Source organism: Anas platyrhynchos, chromosome 3, assembly GCF_047663525.1.
Source record: "Anas platyrhynchos isolate ZD024472 breed Pekin duck chromosome 3, IASCAAS_PekinDuck_T2T, whole genome shotgun sequence".
NCBI lineage: Eukaryota > Metazoa > Chordata > Aves > Anseriformes > Anatidae > Anas > Anas platyrhynchos.
The window spans coordinates 2,314,705-2,337,600 of record NC_092589.1 but is presented as its reverse complement, the minus strand read 5'-3'; positions in this window follow the sequence as shown (position 1 = coordinate 2,337,600).

Sequence of the window (22,896 nt, the reverse complement as noted above, 5' to 3'; positions counted from 1 at the left end):
CTTTTTCACCATGATGACCAACAAGAACCCAACGAAACCCAACAGAGACCCCAAAACACGTCAAAAACACCCCAAAAAAGAACAGGATCACCCCAAAAAATGAAAGAAAACCCCAAATACCATGAATCCACCCCAAAAGTCCCCCTAAACCTACCTGATGTTCTCCAAAACCCGCAATTTACCCTTTTCCACAATGATGACCAACAAGAACCCAACTAAAACCCAACGGAAACCCCATAACACGTCAAAAACACCCCAAAAGCGAACCGGATCAGAAGAAAAAACGTGATTTAACCCCCCAAAAAACCTTAAACCTACCTGATGGTCTCCTAAATGTACAGTCCACTACCAACCACCATAAAACCCAACGGAAACCCAACAAAACCCACCTCAAAACCACCCCAAAATCAACCCAGATCCAAAAAAAAAAAAACAAATGATAAAAAAAGAAATGATGATAGTTGATAGAAGTAATGGGCAAAATATGTGCAGGATGATTGTTAGGAATGTATTAGTTGTGAAGAATTTAAGAAAGCACAAAAGGACTGTGGTGGTTTTACTCAGGTGGGCAGCTGAGCTCCACCACAGCCGCTCTGTCACTCCCCCTCCTCAAAGAGGAATGGGGAGAAAATGGGGAACGGGGAAATGGGGGTTATGGTCAGTCTACAGCACTTCTTCTCTGCCGCTCCTTCTTGGTCACTCTCGTCCCCTGTGCTGTGGGGTCCCACCCACGGGATGCAGTCCTTGATGAACTGATCCGGTGTGGGCTTCCCACAGGCAGCAGCTCTTCCAAAGCTGCTCCAGATATGGGTCCGTACCACGGGGGCCATCCCTCAGGAGAAAACTGCTCCAACCTGGCTCCCCCACGGGCAGCAGCTCCTGCCAGATCACCTGCTCCTTCGTGGGCTCCTCTCCACGGGCTACAGGTCCGGCCCGGAATCTGCTCCGGCAGGGGTCTTCCACAGGCAGCAGCCTCCGTCGGTGCAGGGCCACCTGCTCCACCGTGGTCTCCTCCACGGGCTGCAGTGTGGAACCCTGCTCCACCGTGGTACTCCATGGGCTGCAGGGGGACATCCTGCTTCACCATGGTCCTCACCACAGGCCGCAGGGGACTTCTGCTCCGGCGCCTGGAGCACCTCTCCCCCTCCTTCTACACTGACCTTGATGCCTGCAAGGCTGTTTCTCACTCCCTTGACTCTCCCGGCTGCTGTGTGGCGCAGCGTTTTTTTCCCTGTCTTAAATATGCTCTCACAGAGGCACAAGACAACATCGCTTATTGGCTCAGCTCTGGAAAACAGTGGGGCCCTTCCCAAACATGGGGCAGCTTCCAGATCTTTCTCACAGAAACCACCCCTATGGCCCCCTGCTACCAAAACTTTGCCATGTAAACCCACTACAGATGGTCTTGTTAAGTAGCAGCCATGGATGAACCACTTAATGCCCTTTAGTTCTTCTGGTCACGATCAAATCATGAGGTGCTTGTGATGTTCACACAGTTTGAGTGAATCTGAGATGGATTGTAATTAATTCAGTATCTATGGACATATCATTCAAAGACCTTTTAACATTGAAGAAGTAATTTATATTGTTTACTTGGTTTTATTTCACTAACTTAAAATATTTTTCAAAAATTGCACTGTGAAGTGCACTGTATCTGTGTAATTTAGGTTTTCTGAAAGAACATTCTGCTTCATTTCATTGAGTCAGAAACAATAACAAACTACATAATTTATTTCACTATATAGCTAGAAAAATACAGTTTCCAGAATCTTACCTGGTATTGATAATGACTGACCTCTGACTTCTCTTTTCTAAATACTTCGTACATTTTATACGAGCCATGCTTGAGATTAAAATAGCCTAAAGATCAATTTGTTATTGAAACGGAACGTGAAAGTACTTTAAAAAATATCACATCTAAAATTACCTTGTGTCCTATTGCATGACCTAGAAGTTTTTTGTTTCTCCACAAAAAAAAAAAAAAAAAAAAAAAAAAAAGTCAAAATAATTGTTATGGTCTGGTTGTGAAATTAAGGGAACTGCTTATTTCACTTGAAGGTTTTGTTTGTTGGGGCTTAAAAAAAATTGCACTTTGGGAATATGGAAGCATGTTGTTTGTTTCTGTAACATTACTGTAGAAAACAAACAAACAAACAAACCAAGCAAAACAGAGGATCAAATTCAGCATTTTCTAGGTAAGCTAGATGGGCAAATACAGTATTTTCTTTGTACTAATTACTCATGTCTTTTTTTAGAAGATAGATAATTCTTTTGAATTCCCAATCTGCAAGGGCTACATGTATCCTTTGATTGACTTCTGTTGGTAATCAGTTGAGGATGAAAAGCAAACCTTTTTTGTAAGAGTACAGTACTCACTGAAAAGCATACACTTAATAGCTGCACAAACTTGCAAAGTTGAATGCAGAGAGCAGAATGTCCGCACTTAACTGAATCTAACTTTTATCCATAACTCTCTCCAACATATCAAAAAAGGCACTTTTGAAAGTAAGGTTAGTTTTATGTTAGTGGTGGACTACAAGTGGGCATATTTGAAAATGTTGTTGTGGATTATTAGATGTACTTAGCAAAGGGATTTTTACTCTGCTGTCATCTGGGCAAGTAGTGTATAACATGTGTGGCTGTAGATATGAAAGGACTGCATTTTTCCTTGCTGCAAGCACAGAATAAATTTGTCCACATCATGAGGCGGCTGTTACAACATGATAAATGGGCCTATTGTCTTGTGGCACATTTACAATTTTTCTGAGTAGATTGCAAAATACTATATTCTAAATGGTTAGGTAAACCATACTTCATTATTCTATGTTGTTCATCTGAATTGTGAAATAAGAATCGTCATCTTTTTGTTGGATTATTTCTACTTGCATGGAAGTAACAAGTCTTGCTAATGTTAAGTTTAATATTAGTGTCTCTATTATTCACTCCATGTTTGTTGTCAAAGAGCAGTAAACAAACAAGTAAATACAGTTTAAAATGTGCACTTATTTACTATTCTTTATGAGGTGAAAGAATTGCCGAAGGCATTTCTTCTTCGGATGATACTGTGTATTATCAAATACCTGTCACTACTCTACAACTAAGGATGAATTCCTCTTGAGGTCTGCATAAATATAAATTCTGTTCTTTATGGATGAAAAATAAGCAAGAAGTAATGTAGGAAACATACAACTCAATTGGTAGGAGATGTCTGCTGATGCTCTGCAGGTTTCTACAGCTGTGACACTACAGATTAAGTAGTCAATCAAACATTAGATTCTGTATGCCATATGTATCCATTTCCAGACATAAGTACAATGTCCTGTAGCACTACAGGAGGTAAATACATTGGGTACATTTGTGATCTTTGAGAACTGGATGAAGTGTTGACCATGAATAGGAGCTAACAATTCCAATACACAAACAGAACAATGTGAGAGAGAGGACAGCAAGGCAATCATATGGGGAAGAGGGAAGAAGAAAAAAGAAAAAGAAAAAGAAAAAGAAAAAGAAAGAAAGAAAAACGGGGAAGAAAAAAAAGAACATCCCTCTCTCTCCAACCCCCCCCCCCCCCCCCCCCCCAGCAAACTAACACACAAAAACCACAGATCCACAGATAAGATACTGCATACGCAGCAAGGGAAGTCTCATGTTTGCTCCCCTTGTTCTCATGGGGGACTTCAGCTTGCCAGGTGTCTGCTTGAAATACAGTGCAGTAAGGAGGAAATGGTCTGAGAGACTCCTGGGGTGTGTGGACACAGGTGGTGAGGGAAGCAGCAAGGGAAGGTGCCCCACTTGACCTGTTGTTTGCAAACAGGGAAGGACTTGTGGGTGTCATGATGGTTGGAGGTCTCTTTGGGCACAGCCATCATGAAGCGATAGGCTTTTTTCATCTTTGGCGAAGTAAGGAAGGCAGTTTGCAGAACCGCTGCCGCGGATTTCCAGAGGGCAGACACTGGCCTGTTTAGAGACCTGGCTGACAGAGTCCTCGGGGAGGCAGTTCTAAAGGCAGGGCGCTCCAGGAAGGCTGAACTTTCTTCAAACATGAGATCCTCGTTTGAATCAGAGAGTGGGAGTTCTATCCTGCACAGTGTTATTAGCAGGCAGCAGTGGGGGAACTCTGCTGCTCGGGACCGCTGTGCTGACTGCGCGGGTTATTCCCCGCTGGGCTTCCAGTGAATCACCAAGCACAAGGGCAACGTGCAGTGCGTCACTTCAGCGAGCACACATTGCGTGCGCTTCCAAAACTAATTTTGACCATGGATAGCCCAGCAACCATTTCTGTTTGTTCACCACCTGCCCTGCCCTGCCCTGGGGAGAGGTGAATAAAAAGCTTCCGGCCGCGAGCAGCGCTCGGAGTTGCCCCGGGACGTGCCTCGGCTGGGCTGCCTCGGCTTGCTGCCGCCGGGCGTTGTGCGGCTCCTGGGGCAGGAGGTCGGCTGTGAGCTGGAAAACGCCGTGAGGCAGCAGCTGTGAGCTTAAGAAATGCCCTTTAAGCTTTGGGCTTTTTTTTGGGGTTGGGAGGGCTTCAAGGGGGGTTCGTGGGTCAGCCAGCGTCCTGCGAGCAAACCGGTGGCTGTTACATTTTAACAGTGCACCTCAACTGTGTTTTTGTTTGTTTGTTTGTTTTTCCTGAAGTTCTTCCTCAAAAAAAAAAAAAGTTATTTTTTCTGGTGAATTCACTCACAACCTGTTCGCCCTCTAAACCGCCAGGATCGCTGCCTGCCATGTGCTCGCCGCTGCTGCGGGTTGAAGCGGGTTCCCGAGGCAGGGTGCGTGGGGCTGGGAAGCTGCTCCTGGAGCTCGGGGGCAAGCTGGTGGCTTGATCCTAAGTGATTTTAAGGATTTAGAGCGTTTTAAATGGAGTATCTTGATAGCCTTTGATCAGATGGCTTAAATAAACAAAGGTTATTAAAAGTGAGAAAGCTGATCCCGCTGGGTGGATCAAAGCTTCCTGTAAACGCGCTGATAAGGAATAAATAGTAGATGGGGCTTGCCGTGATAAAGTGTACAAACAGCCAAAGATCAATACTGTCGTGTGCAGGCAGTGCCAAGGTTGGTCGGTGCCAGCAGAGGATGGACGTGCTCCTTCAGTTATTGTGTATCTTGGTGGTGTTTTAGGTTTAGCAGCGACTGCTGGGATCAGTCAGTACTTTAGGTGTTAGCTGAGCACATGTTTCGATGATAGATGGTGGCAAATAAGCATGTTAGTAATAGACACAAGGAGACAGCGTGTGGGAAGATGCTCTTTTCAAAGTTCTTGGAAATCTGTGGCTTTATTAGTTTATTTGAAGATGGAAGTGGTTCAAGAGGAACTGAGATGTGTTTTTGGGCTATTCAGCATATTTTCCTTGAAACAGTAGATCACCGCATTTAAAGCTATGTGGTTATTCCACAAATGCTTGAAAGTCTGCTCCTAACGTCAGCCTAGAGTCCTAAATTGTGATGTGCTGCTCATTTCTTTGTGGTGTTTGAACATTTGCCAGTTAACTGTAAATTCATGCATGTATACAAAGCTGTACGCAGACCAGGAAGCTGCTGATGCTCCAACTGAGTTTCTGGGTGTGCATTACGCTCCTCTTAAGATGTGTGTTGGGGGCTTACAGCAGTGCTTACAGTAGAGCTATTTGACCTGCAGTGTGGGTTAAGGTGAGTAACATAGAAAAGGGATTCGATGCTACTGAAACACTGGCTGTGTTACTTTTATCATAGTTAGCTTTGTTACATCATGTCTAAAACTAGACTGAAGCTCTTCAGGGCATTGTCCTGTCTTCTGTTTCTGAGAAGTACTTACACGCTTTAGGGAACTGAAGCTGGAAATACACCCTTTTGTTTCAGTCATTTCACAGTTTAGCTTTCTAAATGTCTCTTTGTTTATCAAGTCTTTAGGGTGGAGTAAGCTCTGTGTACTTACAAATTGCTGCATCAGACATGCTAAAGCAGTGTTCCATATCATTAATGGGACCGACTTGGTATTATCTGTTGTTTTCATATAAAAATCTGACAGAATCCATTCACGTATGCTGACATGGTTTGTAGAAAAGCATGACCTACAAATGAGTAAAGCACTAAAAAAATAAATAAGTAAATTACTACTTGCTAGAAATAACCATTGCTATAACGTTGCCTTAAAATTATATGGTACATGTATATCATGCTCATCTTCTGTTGGTGATGCATGAATCTGAGTAACAGGTACTTTTGGCTGCAGGAGCTGTGTTCACAACTCTTACTGCTTGGAGCAGACTGCACAGAGAGTTGCACTAACAGCCTGCTAGTGATATGCAGATCAGAAAGTTGGGAAACTGGGTCATTTATGGGAGCTGTCAATCCATGCCATTATGGTGTTGCAACTTGGATTATTGAGGGCTCTTTTTGTAACAGAGTTCCTTACTTCCTTGACACGTTAGTGAAAGTCTTCTCTCAAGACTATGGCTCTTGCTAATACATAACACAAATGGAAACAATTTCAAATACTTGCCAGCAGGCTTTGCTTCCTTTTACCTTCATGCGGATTTTTCCTGTAGCCTATGTAGTAGGGAATATTGTGTTCAGATAAATAGGGTTTGGGCAACAGGCTGTTATTTACTTCCAATATTTTACCGCACTTCAAAACTCTTCCTTGAAAACTACTGTAGAAGTTGAAATGATGCTTCAGGTCATAGTTTGATCTGTGGAATTATGAAACTCCTTGTGGTATTTGATTAAGGAGGCATTGGGGAGGATTGGGGAGGCAAGGACAATCCCCAGACAAGGACTGTATATCTCGAAACAAGACACTGCAACTCATGATAAGGAAGCGGCAGACGGACAGAGAAACAAATGGAAGGACTATAAATCTCATTGGACATTGGAATTCGTTATAAAGATACAACAACTGGAAGAATTAGCAACAACCAGCGCTTGCAATTAAGAAACATGCCAGCTCAGCAGATTCCTGACCAAAGGTGAAAAGTACACTGTGAGGAAGACTCGGGGTCTTCCTCCCAAAGACTCCTGCCCACGTCCCAAAGACCCCTGCCCACAATTCTTGGGAGGCTCTACGCAGGCGCAAGGTGCCAAAAGGCTAATTAGCATGAGAAGCGAGGGAAGGGGGGGATAGATAAGGAATATGTATAGGCGCTTGTAGAATATTGATAGATTGATTGTATAAATTCAAGACTGCTTTCCGCTTTGGGTATGCATGATAGGTGGAGAGATCCCCTGTGCATCATCCAGCGCTGCAATAAAGACTATACCACTTAAAGGAATTTCGGCTTCGATCTTTGAATCATATTTGAACACTTTCTTTCTGTGATCAAAAAGCTTCCTTAAACACAGCCTCAAGCTCAATTACACCAGTGTGTTTTTAATTTTCTACGGCTGGTTATTTCTATAGCAATACAGAATAACACTGCTCATAATTCCTGAGGTGGGAGGAACTATACCAGCCTCTGAAAGGGTGCTAGCAAGCACCTCTAATTAGCTGAAAGCTTTTGAGGTATCAGCCCATTGTTTTTTCAGGGAGGGGGGAATGGGAGCCATACTTTGAAACTGAAGTGCTAGGTGCTTAATAAAATGGGTCTGCCAGAATTGTAGGTGTGGTGCTAAAATATGAAGCCTGGCATGGTGGTAGGCCTTGGTGAATCACTGGATCCATCTTTAGGTGTTGCAGAAGTGGGATAATTTGATCCTGCTGTAATATGAATAGTATTGAAATGTCCTACCAACTGAATTAGCAATGTTAACAACTATCTGCGACTCAGCTAGAAAATAACCTGCAATCTCATGTATTTGCAATTCACTTTATAAACTCATTGTCATCCATTATTATGATGATGATGTAGAAACACCTAATTCAGGAATAAGGTTTTGTAAATTGATATCATGTTGTCACTGTAGTATTTCAGTGAATTGGAACAGCAGAATTCCATGGGTAGTACTTGTTAAATGTACTTGTCAGCTGGGCTCTTAACTGCATGCCAACTATGATAAGACAGCAAAGGTATACTGATTGGTGTATTTATATTGGTGTATTTATAGACGAAAGAAGGGAGTTTGCAGCCACTTTATGTACCTGTGTAGAGGTTCAGCTACGTGTAATTGTTTTCAGATTGTATGTGCAAAAAGAAGAATTTGGCAGCATTAGCCACTGCTGCCACTGTACAAATAAAGACTGTTGTGCCGTTGTACTGTTTACATTAACTATAAATACACCACAGTAGAGAGAGACTAGAAATTCCAAGCTTTTACTGAAGAGTCATACCATAGTTCTTTTTTTTTTTTTTTTTCTTAAGCCAAGCACAGCAAGGAGTCTGCAGACAAAACTTTGAGTATTGTCTGCTTTAGAGCAACATCCAGCATCATAAGTTCTTGTGGAACATGACTGAGCACTTTTATCTGGTGCTTTTTCTTGCTGTAAAGATGCACCTGTAATCTTTTCTCTGAGCTTCAAGTTTCAACATATTTCGTGTCCAGCTAGTAAGAGCATGAAGTCTCTCAACTTTAACTAATTTCCTCAGCTGGTTAACTATTGTGGGAATAGAAATGTTGTTTTTGCAGAGTTACATTGTTTAGAAGGAGGGAATGTGGTACTGAGATATGCTTACAGTGATAAGAAAGTTTAGCAGGCGACCTAGTGAAATGCAGACAACCAGACTCCTTAGGACAATTAGGTGAAAATCACGGTGTCAAGTCAGATAAGTGAAGAAACATTACCACTTCAAGCAGTAAAAATGTCAAAAGAAATTTGAAATTTACAGGCTGGCAACTGAAGGCCATGCATTGTTTGTGAAGCATCAGATAGATTGTGAACCTGGATTACCCACTCAGTGGGGAAACAGGGGAGGGTCCTGCCATCAAAAGGTATATAAACTGTGTTTTGGAACTAGTAGATGCGCTCTCTCCTGCTTGTGGGGCGCCCGCCATTGCAATCGCGAATAAATTACTACTTCACTGAGATCCTCGCCTGAGCCTAAGTTATTGGCTATGGAGTGTTTCTCACACTAGTTATTTAGCATTAAAATATTTGTCAATGTATGCACACGTGTGCATATGTGCACAGTCTTGTCTGCACAAAAATCCAAATGTATCCTGTTCTGTCATTTAAAGAGTGACAAATATGAATTACTTATGATGTAGATATGATTGACCTGTATTTTCTAGATACATAGTTGTGGTCTGATCAGCTAATCTGAATATCAGCATCAAGTAGATTCACAGCTCAATGGCCGTTTTCTCCTAAGATGACCAGCTTCATTTTCTCTTCTTTTGAGAGAAATGGAGTTGAGTAACTTTGTGTGACGAGAATGCTCTTTTCTGTAACCTTTTTGTCTCCTGTAAACTTAAGAGTAGAGCATGGTTCTTTCATCTCTGAAAAGTGAAATGACATATTCCTTTTAAATCATTATTTTGGGGAATGGTCTCTGCCATGCTATTGTTGCATGTTGACATACCTGAGTATATATGGAGCACCTATACAATTTTGGACTGGAGAAATTCTGGAGTTAAGTGGTAAAGAGAGCCTGTGGAAACTTCTGCAGAGTCTCATGTTCTTTTGTAATAGTACTTAATAAGGAACAGATTTGTAGGTTATCTAAGCAGATAACTCAAGAACTTGTTTCAAACTCTAAAGATTCCTTTTGAACAGTAATTTCAAGAAGTATGTATTATCTCACTACACCTCTGTCATAATATGTCAGCATATCTAGATGTCTGTTTTCTATGAAATTTGTAATCAGAGATGGATATCATCACTTTCAATACTCTGCTAATTGACCAAACTCTGCATGGAAAAACTGCAGTTGGACAAACATAGATATACCCAGGATCTAGCTTTAATGCTAGGTAAATGATTTGATCTTTAGAATGGTGTCCCAGGGATGTACATGTTGCTTTTAGCTACAGGCAACAACAGAAGGCATAAGTGTTGCTTAGTTCCGTCTCCCCCCAGCGTATCCTCTGTGTCTTGCTGTAAGAACAGGTGAACTTGATGTTTGTGGACGGTACCAGCTGAAATGCTGGGTTCACCTCGCTGTGGAGAAAACTGCTTGCTGAATCTCCAGTGCATTGCAAACAAAATTAAACTTCTTGTAAAAGAAGAGATAAGGCTGCTTACCCCAAACTGGAGCTTGCGTATGTGTATTATCTACTTCATTCTTAAATTGTGTTTGTCAGGCCCCGGGGATGGCATCTGAAATAGTTTTTAAGCACTAAATTATTCTATTCTATTCTATTGTGTCTTTTTCCGCCCAGAACATGAAGACCAGCTTCTTTTAGAGCCACCTTTTTTCCACGAAATCTCTCAAGAGCGAATGTATTAGCCTAAAATGTGTTTGGTAGATTGTTTTTATTTTATTTTATTATTTTTTTTATGTAATTCTTCTTTAGTTACCTAAGGTAATACAGTGTAGTCAGTTACAATATAAATAAATTATACTGTATCTTTTTGATTTCTTCCTCATTCCCCCAGTTCCAGCCCTGTCTTATGCTTTTTGAGCCAAAAAAAAACACACTTCTGTGGTTTAATGATATGAATTATTGCTTGTTTGATCAAACAATGTTTTCATTCTACCTTCTGTGCTACTTTCCCAGGAAACTGATAATGAAAAGAAGCCAGCTCAGTAGAATTTCAGACATGGCAATGGAATCTGCTATAATCAGTTCAGTCCCTACCACTGCATCTCGTTTTGCCTTACTACAACTGGAAAGTGATACTGATTCAGAGCCTGGAAAAGGCAGAAGTGGCCGACGTGCTGGTAAATCTCTAGCTTCAGGGTGTAGATCTACAAATGTGAAGAAAAGAGAGAAAAGAAGAAAAAAGAGAGAACAGCAGCAGAGTGAGGCCAATGAGGTAAAGGGATTGTATTTTCAACAGTGAGTAAGGCTGTTGTCTCATCAAGAGTTTTTGCTGTCCCTGAAAAGTCATTGGTTTTGGTTTTCCCTGTGAAAGAAGAACTACTTAATCACAGTTTACATCTTTACATTGTCCTGTCTTCTGTTTCTGAGAAGTACTTACACGCTTTAGGGAACTGAAGCTGGAAATACACCCTTTTGTTTCAGTCATTTCACAGTTTAGCTTTCTAAATGTCTCTTTGTTTATCAAGTCTTTAGGGTGGAGTAAGCTCTGTGTACTTACAAATTGCTGCATCAGACATGCTAAAGCAGTGTTCCATATCATTAATGGGACCGACTTGGTATTATCTGTTGTTTTCATATAAAAATCTGACAGAATCCATTCACGTATGCTGACATGGTTTGTAGAAAAGCATGACCTACAAATGAGTAAAGCACTAAAAAAATAAATAAGTAAATTACTACTTGCTAGAAATAACCATTGCTATAACGTTGCCTTAAAATTATATGGTACATGTATATCATGCTCATCTTCTGTTGGTGATGCATGAATCTGAGTAACAGGTACTTTTGGCTGCAGGAGCTGTGTTCACAACTCTTACTGCTTGGAGCAGACTGCACAGAGAGTTGCACTAACAGCCTGCTAGTGATATGCAGATCAGAAAGTTGGGAAACTGGGTCATTTATGGGAGCTGTCAATCCATGCCATTATGGTGTTGCAACTTGGATTATTGAGGGCTCTTTTTGTAACAGAGTTCCTTACTTCCTTGACACGTTAGTGAAAGTCTTCTCTCAAGACTATGGCTCTTGCTAATACATAACACAAATGGAAACAATTTCAAATACTTGCCAGCAGGCTTTGCTTCCTTTTACCTTCATGCGGATTTTTCCTGTAGCCTATGTAGTAGGGAATATTGTGTTCAGATAAATAGGGTTTGGGCAACAGGCTGTTATTTACTTCCAATATTTTACCGCACTTCAAAACTCTTCCTTGAAAACTACTGTAGAAGTTGAAATGATGCTTCAGGTCATAGTTTGATCTGTGGAATTATGAAACTCCTTGTGGTATTTGATTAAGGAGGCATTGGGGAGGATTGGGGAGGCAAGGACAATCCCCAGACAAGGACTGTATATCTCGAAACAAGACACTGCAACTCATGATAAGGAAGCGGCAGACGGACAGAGAAACAAATGGAAGGACTATAAATCTCATTGGACATTGGAATTCGTTATAAAGATACAACAACTGGAAGAATTAGCAACAACCAGCGCTTGCAATTAAGAAACATGCCAGCTCAGCAGATTCCTGACCAAAGGTGAAAAGTACACTGTGAGGAAGACTCGGGGTCTTCCTCCCAAAGACCCCTGCCCACGTCCCAAAGACCCCTGCCCACAATTCTTGGGAGGCTCTACGCAGGCGCAAGGTGCCAAAAGGCTAATTAGCATGAGAAGCGAGGGAAGGGGGGGATAGATAAGGAATATGTATAGGCGCTTGTAGAATATTGATAGATTGATTGTATAAATTCAAGACTGCTTTCCGCTTTGGGTATGCATGATAGGTGGAGAGATCCCCTGTGCATCATCCAGCGCTGCAATAAAGACTATACCACTTAAAGGAATTTCGGCTTCGATCTTTGAATCATATTTGAACACTTTCTTTCTGTGATCAAAAAGCTTCCTTAAACACAGCCTCAAGCTCAATTACACCAGTGTGTTTTTAATTTTCTACGGCTGGTTATTTCTATAGCAATACAGAATAACACTGCTCATAATTCCTGAGGTGGGAGGAACTATACCAGCCTCTGAAAGGGTGCTAGCAAGCACCTCTAATTAGCTGAAAGCTTTTGAGGTATCAGCCCATTGTTTTTTCAGGGAGGGGGGAATGGGAGCCATACTTTGAAACTGAAGTGCTAGGTGCTTAATAAAATGGGTCTGCCAGAATTGTAGGTGTGGTGCTAAAATATGAAGCCTGGCATGGTGGTAGGCCTTGGTGAATCACTGGATCCATCTTTAGGTGTTGCAGAAGTGGGATAATTTGATCCTGCTGTAATATGAATAGTATTGAAATGTCCTACCAACTGAATTAGCAATGTTAACAACTATCTGCGACTCAGCTAGAAAATAACCTGCAATCTCATGTATTTGCAATTCACTTTATAAACTCATTGTCATCCATTATTATGATGATGATGTAGAAACACCTAATTCAGGAATAAGGTTTTGTAAATTGATATCATGTTGTCACTGTAGTATTTCAGTGAATTGGAACAGCAGAATTCCATGGGTAGTACTTGTTAAATGTACTTGTCAGCTGGGCTCTTAACTGCATGCCAACTATGATAAGACAGCAAAGGTATACTGATTGGTGTATTTATATTGGTGTATTTATAGACGAAAGAAGGGAGTTTGCAGCCACTTTATGTACCTGTGTAGAGGTTCAGCTACGTGTAATTGTTTTCAGATTGTATGTGCAAAAAGAAGAATTTGGCAGCATTAGCCACTGCTGCCACTGTACAAATAAAGACTGTTGTGCCGTTGTACTGTTTACATTAACTATAAATACACCACAGTAGAGAGAGACTAGAAATTCCAAGCTTTTACTGAAGAGTCATACCATAGTTCTTTTTTTTTTTTTTTTTCTTAAGCCAAGCACAGCAAGGAGTCTGCAGACAAAACTTTGAGTATTGTCTGCTTTAGAGCAACATCCAGCATCATAAGTTCTTGTGGAACATGACTGAGCACTTTTATCTGGTGCTTTTTCTTGCTGTAAAGATGCACCTGTAATCTTTTCTCTGAGCTTCAAGTTTCAACATATTTCGTGTCCAGCTAGTAAGAGCATGAAGTCTCTCAACTTTAACTAATTTCCTCAGCTGGTTAACTATTGTGGGAATAGAAATGTTGTTTTTGCAGAGTTACATTGTTTAGAAGGAGGGAATGTGGTACTGAGATATGCTTACAGTGATAAGAAAGTTTAGCAGGCGACCTAGTGAAATGCAGACAACCAGACTCCTTAGGACAATTAGGTGAAAATCACGGTGTCAAGTCAGATAAGTGAAGAAACATTACCACTTCAAGCAGTAAAAATGTCAAAAGAAATTTGAAATTTACAGGCTGGCAACTGAAGGCCATGCATTGTTTGTGAAGCATCAGATAGATTGTGAACCTGGATTACCCACTCAGTGGGGAAACAGGGGAGGGTCCTGCCATCAAAAGGTATATAAACTGTGTTTTGGAACTAGTAGATGCGCTCTCTCCTGCTTGTGGGGCGCCCGCCATTGCAATCGCGAATAAATTACTACTTCACTGAGATCCTCGCCTGAGCCTAAGTTATTGGCTATGGAGTGTTTCTCACACTAGTTATTTAGCATTAAAATATTTGTCAATGTATGCACACGTGTGCATATGTGCACAGTCTTGTCTGCACAAAAATCCAAATGTATCCTGTTCTGTCATTTAAAGAGTGACAAATATGAATTACTTATGATGTAGATATGATTGACCTGTATTTTCTAGATACATAGTTGTGGTCTGATCAGCTAATCTGAATATCAGCATCAAGTAGATTCACAGCTCAATGGCCGTTTTCTCCTAAGATGACCAGCTTCATTTTCTCTTCTTTTGAGAGAAATGGAGTTGAGTAACTTTGTGTGACGAGAATGCTCTTTTCTGTAACCTTTTTGTCTCCTGTAAACTTAAGAGTAGAGCATGGTTCTTTCATCTCTGAAAAGTGAAATGACATATTCCTTTTAAATCATTATTTTGGGGAATGGTCTCTGCCATGCTATTGTTGCATGTTGACATACCTGAGTATATATGGAGCACCTATACAATTTTGGACTGGAGAAATTCTGGAGTTAAGTGGTAAAGAGAGCCTGTGGAAACTTCTGCAGAGTCTCATGTTCTTTTGTAATAGTACTTAATAAGGAACAGATTTGTAGGTTATCTAAGCAGATAACTCAAGAACTTGTTTCAAACTCTAAAGATTCCTTTTGAACAGTAATTTCAAGAAGTATGTATTATCTCACTACACCTCTGTCATAATATGTCAGCATATCTAGATGTCTGTTTTCTATGAAATTTGTAATCAGAGATGGATATCATCACTTTCAATACTCTGCTAATTGACCAAACTCTGCATGGAAAAACTGCAGTTGGACAAACATAGATATACCCAGGATCTAGCTTTAATGCTAGGTAAATGATTTGATCTTTAGAATGGTGTCCCAGGGATGTACATGTTGCTTTTAGCTACAGGCAACAACAGAAGGCATAAGTGTTGCTTAGTTCCGTCTCCCCCCAGCGTATCCTCTGTGTCTTGCTGTAAGAACAGGTGAACTTGATGTTTGTGGACGGTACCAGCTGAAATGCTGGGTTCACCTCGCTGTGGAGAAAACTGCTTGCTGAATCTCCAGTGCATTGCAAACAAAATTAAACTTCTTGTAAAAGAAGAGATAAGGCTGCTTACCCCAAACTGGAGCTTGCGTATGTGTATTATCTACTTCATTCTTAAATTGTGTTTGTCAGGCCCCGGGGATGGCATCTGAAATAGTTTTTAAGCACTAAATTATTCTATTCTATTCTATTGTGTCTTTTTCCGCCCAGAACATGAAGACCAGCTTCTTTTAGAGCCACCTTTTTTCCACGAAATCTCTCAAGAGCGAATGTATTAGCCTAAAATGTGTTTGGTAGATTGTTTTTATTTTATTTTATTATTTTTTTTATGTAATTCTTCTTTAGTTACCTAAGGTAATACAGTGTAGTCAGTTACAATATAAATAAATTATACTGTATCTTTTTGATTTCTTCCTCATTCCCCCAGTTCCAGCCCTGTCTTATGCTTTTTGAGCCAAAAAAAAACACACTTCTGTGGTTTAATGATATGAATTATTGCTTGTTTGATCAAACAATGTTTTCATTCTACCTTCTGTGCTACTTTCCCAGGAAACTGATAATGAAAAGAAGCCAGCTCAGTAGAATTTCAGACATGGCAATGGAATCTGCTATAATCAGTTCAGTCCCTACCACTGCATCTCGTTTTGCCTTACTACAACTGGAAAGTGATACTGATTCAGAGCCTGGAAAAGGCAGAAGTGGCCGACGTGCTGGTAAATCTCTAGCTTCAGGGTGTAGATCTACAAATGTGAAGAAAAGAGAGAAAAGAAGAAAAAAGAGAGAACAGCAGCAGAGTGAGGCCAATGAGGTAAAGGGATTGTATTTTCAACAGTGAGTAAGGCTGTTGTCTCATCAAGAGTTTTTGCTGTCCCTGAAAAGTCATTGGTTTTGGTTTTCCCTGTGAAAGAAGAACTACTTAATCACAGTTTACATCTTTACATTGTCCTGTCTTCTGTTTCTGAGAAGTACTTACACGCTTTAGGGAACTGAAGCTGGAAATACACCCTTTTGTTTCAGTCATTTCACAGTTTAGCTTTCTAAATGTCTCTTTGTTTATCAAGTCTTTAGGGTGGAGTAAGCTCTGTGTACTTACAAATTGCTGCATCAGACATGCTAAAGCAGTGTTCCATATCATTAATGGGACCGACTTGGTATTATCTGTTGTTTTCATATAAAAATCTGACAGAATCCATTCACGTATGCTGACATGGTTTGTAGAAAAGCATGACCTACAAATGAGTAAAGCACTAAAAAAATAAATAAGTAAATTACTACTTGCTAGAAATAACCATTGCTATAACGTTGCCTTAAAATTATATGGTACATGTATATCATGCTCATCTTCTGTTGGTGATGCATGAATCTGAGTAACAGGTACTTTTGGCTGCAGGAGCTGTGTTCACAACTCTTACTGCTTGGAGCAGACTGCACAGAGAGTTGCACTAACAGCCTGCTAGTGATATGCAGATCAGAAAGTTGGGAAACTGGGTCATTTATGGGAGCTGTCAATCCATGCCATTATGGTGTTGCAACTTGGATTATTGAGGGCTCTTTTTGTAACAGAGTTCCTTACTTCCTTGACACGTTAGTGAAAGTCTTCTCTCAAGACTATGGCTCTTGCTAATACATAACACAAATGGAAACAATTTCAAATACTTGCCAGCAGGCTTTGCTTCCTTTTACCTTCATGCGGATTTTTCCTGTAGCCTATGTAGTAGGGAATATTGTGTTCAGATAAATAGGGTTTGGGCAACAGGCTGTTATTTACTTCCAATATTTTACCGCACTTCAAAACTCTTCCTTGAAAACTACTGTAGAAGTTGAAATGATGCTTCAGGTCATAGTTTGATCTGTGGAATTATGAAACTCCTTGTGGTATTTGATTAAGGAGGCATTGGGGAGGATTGGGGAGGCAAGGACAATCCCCAGACAAGGACTGTATATCTCGAAACAAGACACTGCAACTCATGATAAGGAAGCGGCAGACGGACAGAGAAACAAATGGAAGGACTATAAATCTCATTGGACATTGGAATTCGTTATAAAGATACAACAACTGGAAGAATTAGCAACAACCAGCGCTTGCAATTAAGAAACATGCCAGCTCAGCAGATTCCTGACCAAAGGTGAAAAGTACACTGTGAGGAAGACTCGGGGTCTTCCTCCCAAAGACCCCTGCCCACGTCCCAAAGACCCCTGCCCACAATTCTTGGGAGGCTCTACGCAGGCGCAAGGTGCCAAAAGGCTAATTAGCATGAGAAGCGAGGGAAGGGGGGGATAGATAAGGAATATGTATAGGCGCTTGTAGAATATTGATAGATTGATTGTATAAATTCAAGACTGCTTTCCGCTTTGGGTATGCATGATAGGTGGAGAGATCCCCTGTGCATCATCCAGCGCTGCAATAAAGACTATACCACTTAAAGGAATTTCGGCTTCGATCTTTGAATCATATTTGAACACTTTCTTTCTGTGATCAAAAAGCTTCCTTAAACACAGCCTCAAGCTCAATTACACCAGTGTGTTTTTAATTTTCTACGGCTGGTTATTTCTATAGCAATACAGAATAACACTGCTCATAATTCCTGAGGTGGGAGGAACTATACCAGCCTCTGAAAGGGTGCTAGCAAGCACCTCTAATTAGCTGAAAGCTTTTGAGGTATCAGCCCATTGTTTTTTCAGGGAGGGGGGAATGGGAGCCATACTTTGAAACTGAAGTGCTAGGTGCTTAATAAAATGGGTCTGCCAGAATTGTAGGTGTGGTGCTAAAATATGAAGCCTGGCATGGTGGTAGGCCTTGGTGAATCACTGGATCCATCTTTAGGTGTTGCAGAAGTGGGATAATTTGATCCTGCTGTAATATGAATAGTATTGAAATGTCCTACCAACTGAATTAGCAATGTTAACAACTATCTGCGACTCAGCTAGAAAATAACCTGCAATCTCATGTATTTGCAATTCACTTTATAAACTCATTGTCATCCATTATTATGATGATGATGTAGAAACACCTAATTCAGGAATAAGGTTTTGTAAATTGATATCATGTTGTCACTGTAGTATTTCAGTGAATTGGAACAGCAGAATTCCATGGGTAGTACTTGTTAAATGTACTTGTCAGCTGGGCTCTTAACTGCATGCCAACTATGATAAGACAGCAAAGGTATACTGATTGGTGTATTTATATTGGTGTATTTATAGACGAAAGAAGGGAGTTTGCAGCCACTTTATGTACCTGTGTAGAGGTTCAGCTACGTGTAATTGTTTTCAGATTGTATGTGCAAAAAGAAGAATTTGGCAGCATTAGCCACTGCTGCCACTGTACAAATAAAGACTGTTGTGCCGTTGTACTGTTTACATTAACTATAAATACACCACAGTAGAGAGAGACTAGAAATTCCAAGCTTTTACTGAAGAGTCATACCATAGTTCTTTTTTTTTTTTTTTTCTTAAGCCAAGCACAGCAAGGAGTCTGCAGACAAAACTTTGAGTATTGTCTGCTTTAGAGCAACATCCAGCATCATAAGTTCTTGTGGAACATGACTGAGCACTTTTATCTGGTGCTTTTTCTTGCTGTAAAGATGCACCTGTAATCTTTTCTCTGAGCTTCAAGTTTCAACATATTTCGTGTCCAGCTAGTAAGAGCATGAAGTCTCTCAACTTTAACTAATTTCCTCAGCTGGTTAACTATTGTGGGAATAGAAATGTTGTTTTTGCAGAGTTACATTGTTTAGAAGGAGGGAATGTGGTACTGAGATATGCTTACAGTGATAAGAAAGTTTAGCAGGCGACCTAGTGAAATGCAGACAACCAGACTCCTTAGGACAATTAGGTGAAAATCACGGTGTCAAGTCAGATAAGTGAAGAAACATTACCACTTCAAGCAGTAAAAATGTCAAAAGAAATTTGAAATTTACAGGCTGGCAACTGAAGGCCATGCATTGTTTGTGAAGCATCAGATAGATTGTGAACCTGGATTACCCACTCAGTGGGGAAACAGGGGAGGGTCCTGCCATCAAAAGGTATATAAACTGTGTTTTGGAACTAGTAGATGCGCTCTCTCCTGCTTGTGGGGCGCCCGCCATTGCAATCGCGAATAAATTACTACTTCACTGAGATCCTCGCCTGAGCCTAAGTTATTGGCTATGGAGTGTTTCTCACACTAGTTATTTAGCATTAAAATATTTGTCAATGTATGCACACGTGTGCATATGTGCACAGTCTTGTCTGCACAAAAATCCAAATGTATCCTGTTCTGTCATTTAAAGAGTGACAAATATGAATTACTTATGATGTAGATATGATTGACCTGTATTTTCTAGATACATAGTTGTGGTCTGATCAGCTAATCTGAATATCAGCATCAAGTAGATTCACAGCTCAATGGCCGTTTTCTCCTAAGATGACCAGCTTCATTTTCTCTTCTTTTGAGAGAAATGGAGTTGAGTAACTTTGTGTGACGAGAATGCTCTTTTCTGTAACCTTTTTGTCTCCTGTAAACTTAAGAGTAGAGCATGGTTCTTTCATCTCTGAAAAGTGAAATGACATATTCCTTTTAAATCATTATTTTGGGGAATGGTCTCTGCCATGCTATTGTTGCATGTTGACATACCTGAGTATATATGGAGCACCTATACAATTTTGGACTGGAGAAATTCTGGAGTTAAGTGGTAAAGAGAGCCTGTGGAAACTTCTGCAGAGTCTCATGTTCTTTTGTAATAGTACTTAATAAGGAACAGATTTGTAGGTTATCTAAGCAGATAACTCAAGAACTTGTTTCAAACTCTAAAGATTCCTTTTGAACAGTAATTTCAAGAAGTATGTATTATCTCACTACACCTCTGTCATAATATGTCAGCATATCTAGATGTCTGTTTTCTATGAAATTTGTAATCAGAGATGGATATCATCACTTTCAATACTCTGCTAATTGACCAAACTCTGCATGGAAAAACTGCAGTTGGACAAACATAGATATACCCAGGATCTAGCTTTAATGCTAGGTAAATGATTTGATCTTTAGAATGGTGTCCCAGGGATGTACATGTTGCTTTTAGCTACAGGCAACAACAGAAGGCATAAGTGTTGCTTAGTTCCGTCTCCCCCCAGCGTATCCTCTGTGTCTTGCTGTAAGAACAGGTGAACTTGATGTTTGTGGACGGTACCAGCTGAAATGCTGGGTTCACCTCGCTGTGGAGAAAACTGCTTGCTGAATCTCCAGTGCATTGCAAACAAAATTAAACTTCTTGTAAAAGAAGAGATAAGGCTGCTTACCCCAAACTGGAGCTTGCGTATGTGTATTATCTACTTCATTCTTAAATTGTGTTTGTCAGGCCCCGGGGATGGCATCTGAAATAGTTTTTAAGCACTAAATTATTCTATTCTATTCTATTGTGTCTTTTTCCGCCCAGAACATGAAGACCAGCTTCTTTTAGAGCCACCTTTTTTCCACGAAATCTCTCAAGAGCGAATGTATTAGCCTAAAATGTGTTTGGTAGATTGTTTTTATTTTATTTTATTATTTTTTTTATGTAATTCTTCTTTAGTTACCTAAGGTAATACAGTGTAGTCAGTTACAATATAAATAAATTATACTGTATCTTTTTGATTTCTTCCTCATTCCCCCAGTTCCAGCCCTGTCTTATGCTTTTTGAGCCAAAAAAAAACACACTTCTGTGGTTTAATGATATGAATTATTGCTTGTTTGATCAAACAATGTTTTCATTCTACCTTCTGTGCTACTTTCCCAGGAAACTGATAATGAAAAGAAGCCAGCTCAGTAGAATTTCAGACATGGCAATGGAATCTGCTATAATCAGTTCAGTCCCTACCACTGCATCTCGTTTTGCCTTACTACAACTGGAAAGTGATACTGATTCAGAGCCTGGAAAAGGCAGAAGTGGCCGACGTGCTGGTAAATCTCTAGCTTCAGGGTGTAGATCTACAAATGTGAAGAAAAGAGAGAAAAGAAGAAAAAAGAGAGAACAGCAGCAGAGTGAGGCCAATGAGGTAAAGGGATTGTATTTTCAACAGTGAGTAAGGCTGTTGTCTCATCAAGAGTTTTTGCTGTCCCTGAAAAGTCATTGGTTTTGGTTTTCCCTGTGAAAGAAGAACTACTTAATCACAGTTTACATCTTTACATTGTCCTGTCTTCTGTTTCTGAGAAGTACTTACACGCTTTAGGGAACTGAAGCTGGAAATACACCCTTTTGTTTCAGTCATTTCACAGCTTAGCTTTCTAAATGTCTCTTTGTTTATCAAGTCTTTAGGGTGGAGTAAGCTCTGTGCACTTACAAATTGCTAAAGCAGTGTTCCATGTCATGAATGGGACCGACTTGGTCTTCTCTGTTGTTTTCATATACAAATCGGACAGAATCCATTCGCGTTTTGCTCCTTGAGCTCTGTCGGCATTGTGTCTACAGATGTGTCTGTGTGTGGACGTGTGCCTGGGCACTCCCGGCAGCTGCTGGGCCAGCAGCTGCGAGCAGTTGTGAGTGTGGCTCGCCTACTTGGAGACCGCTTGTGTTTGAGGGAAAACTCAGCCTTTACCGCTGAGCTCCACTGGAGCCGTAAGGAGACGCTCTCCTCCATGACGAGCGCGGCGATGGAAGCCGCATTTCGCACCCCTGCTTTGACCACAAGCAGACGGCCCCCTCCACCCTCCCCAGGACTCGAGGGCGAGCTGTGCACGTCCCTGGGGGCCGGGGGCTGCCCCCCGGCGTCCCCTCACACCCACCCCTCAGCCCCCGCTCCGCCCGCGCCCTCCTGCCGCGGGGGGCCGCTGTGCGCGGCGGGGCGGCGCCGCCGAAGGTTGCGGCCGTTGCCTAGCGAGGCGCTGTCACCAGCAGCGCGGGCGGCCCAGGTGCGGCCCGCCGGCCCCTCAGCCCGCCCGGAGGCTGCCTCCCGCCGCCCGGAGCAGGTTTGGAGCGAAGAGCGACGGGGCCGGGGCTGGGGCTGGGGGGAGCCACCCCACAGCGCCGCTGAGCCGGCATTTTGCTTGGTGTTTGTTTGAGGAAGTAGGAAATGGGATCTCTCCCCTCCTCCGCCCCTCCCCTCCCGCGACTGGTTTGGGTGTCATTTTGGGAGGGGGGGGGGAGTCAGTAAGTTTTCAGTATCTGCTCGTGATTGCCGTGCCCTTTCTGAAATGAGCAGGATTTCAGGCTCTTGCTTCTCTTGCTTGGCTTCGCTCTGCTCGGTTCTGTACAACAAGGCTTTTTGTCAGCTTCCCAAGCTTCTCAGCTCGGAATGGACAAGCCCTCAATGCAAATGGGTGTGAGTGAAATGCCAAAACTCTTCTCTTTGCAACCACAGAAGACTTGTGTTTCAGTCTGGTTGCATTTTCATGCAGGCTGAATTTGATGTGCTTAGCTGGTGAGTTCTGCCAGTTGGGTAACAGCAAAAAGGCTGCGTGGGAGTTGAGCAAGAAGGAAGTTCAGCAAACTTTCCTTTGCATGGCAAAGCCGCCTTGACTGTGAATCAGCAAGAGAAGAGCAGAAGATGTGTTTGGGATCCGGCAGCATTTGATACCCATTGAGGCTTTGGAGTGTTTCTGGTAGACATTTGTAAAGAAATGCGATTCGATGCTTCTTCTTGTGCTTCAGAATTAATAGATGGGGGGCAGCATAAGGAGCCATGGTTGCTGAAATACATAACTAATAAAAAATAGTTCCATAT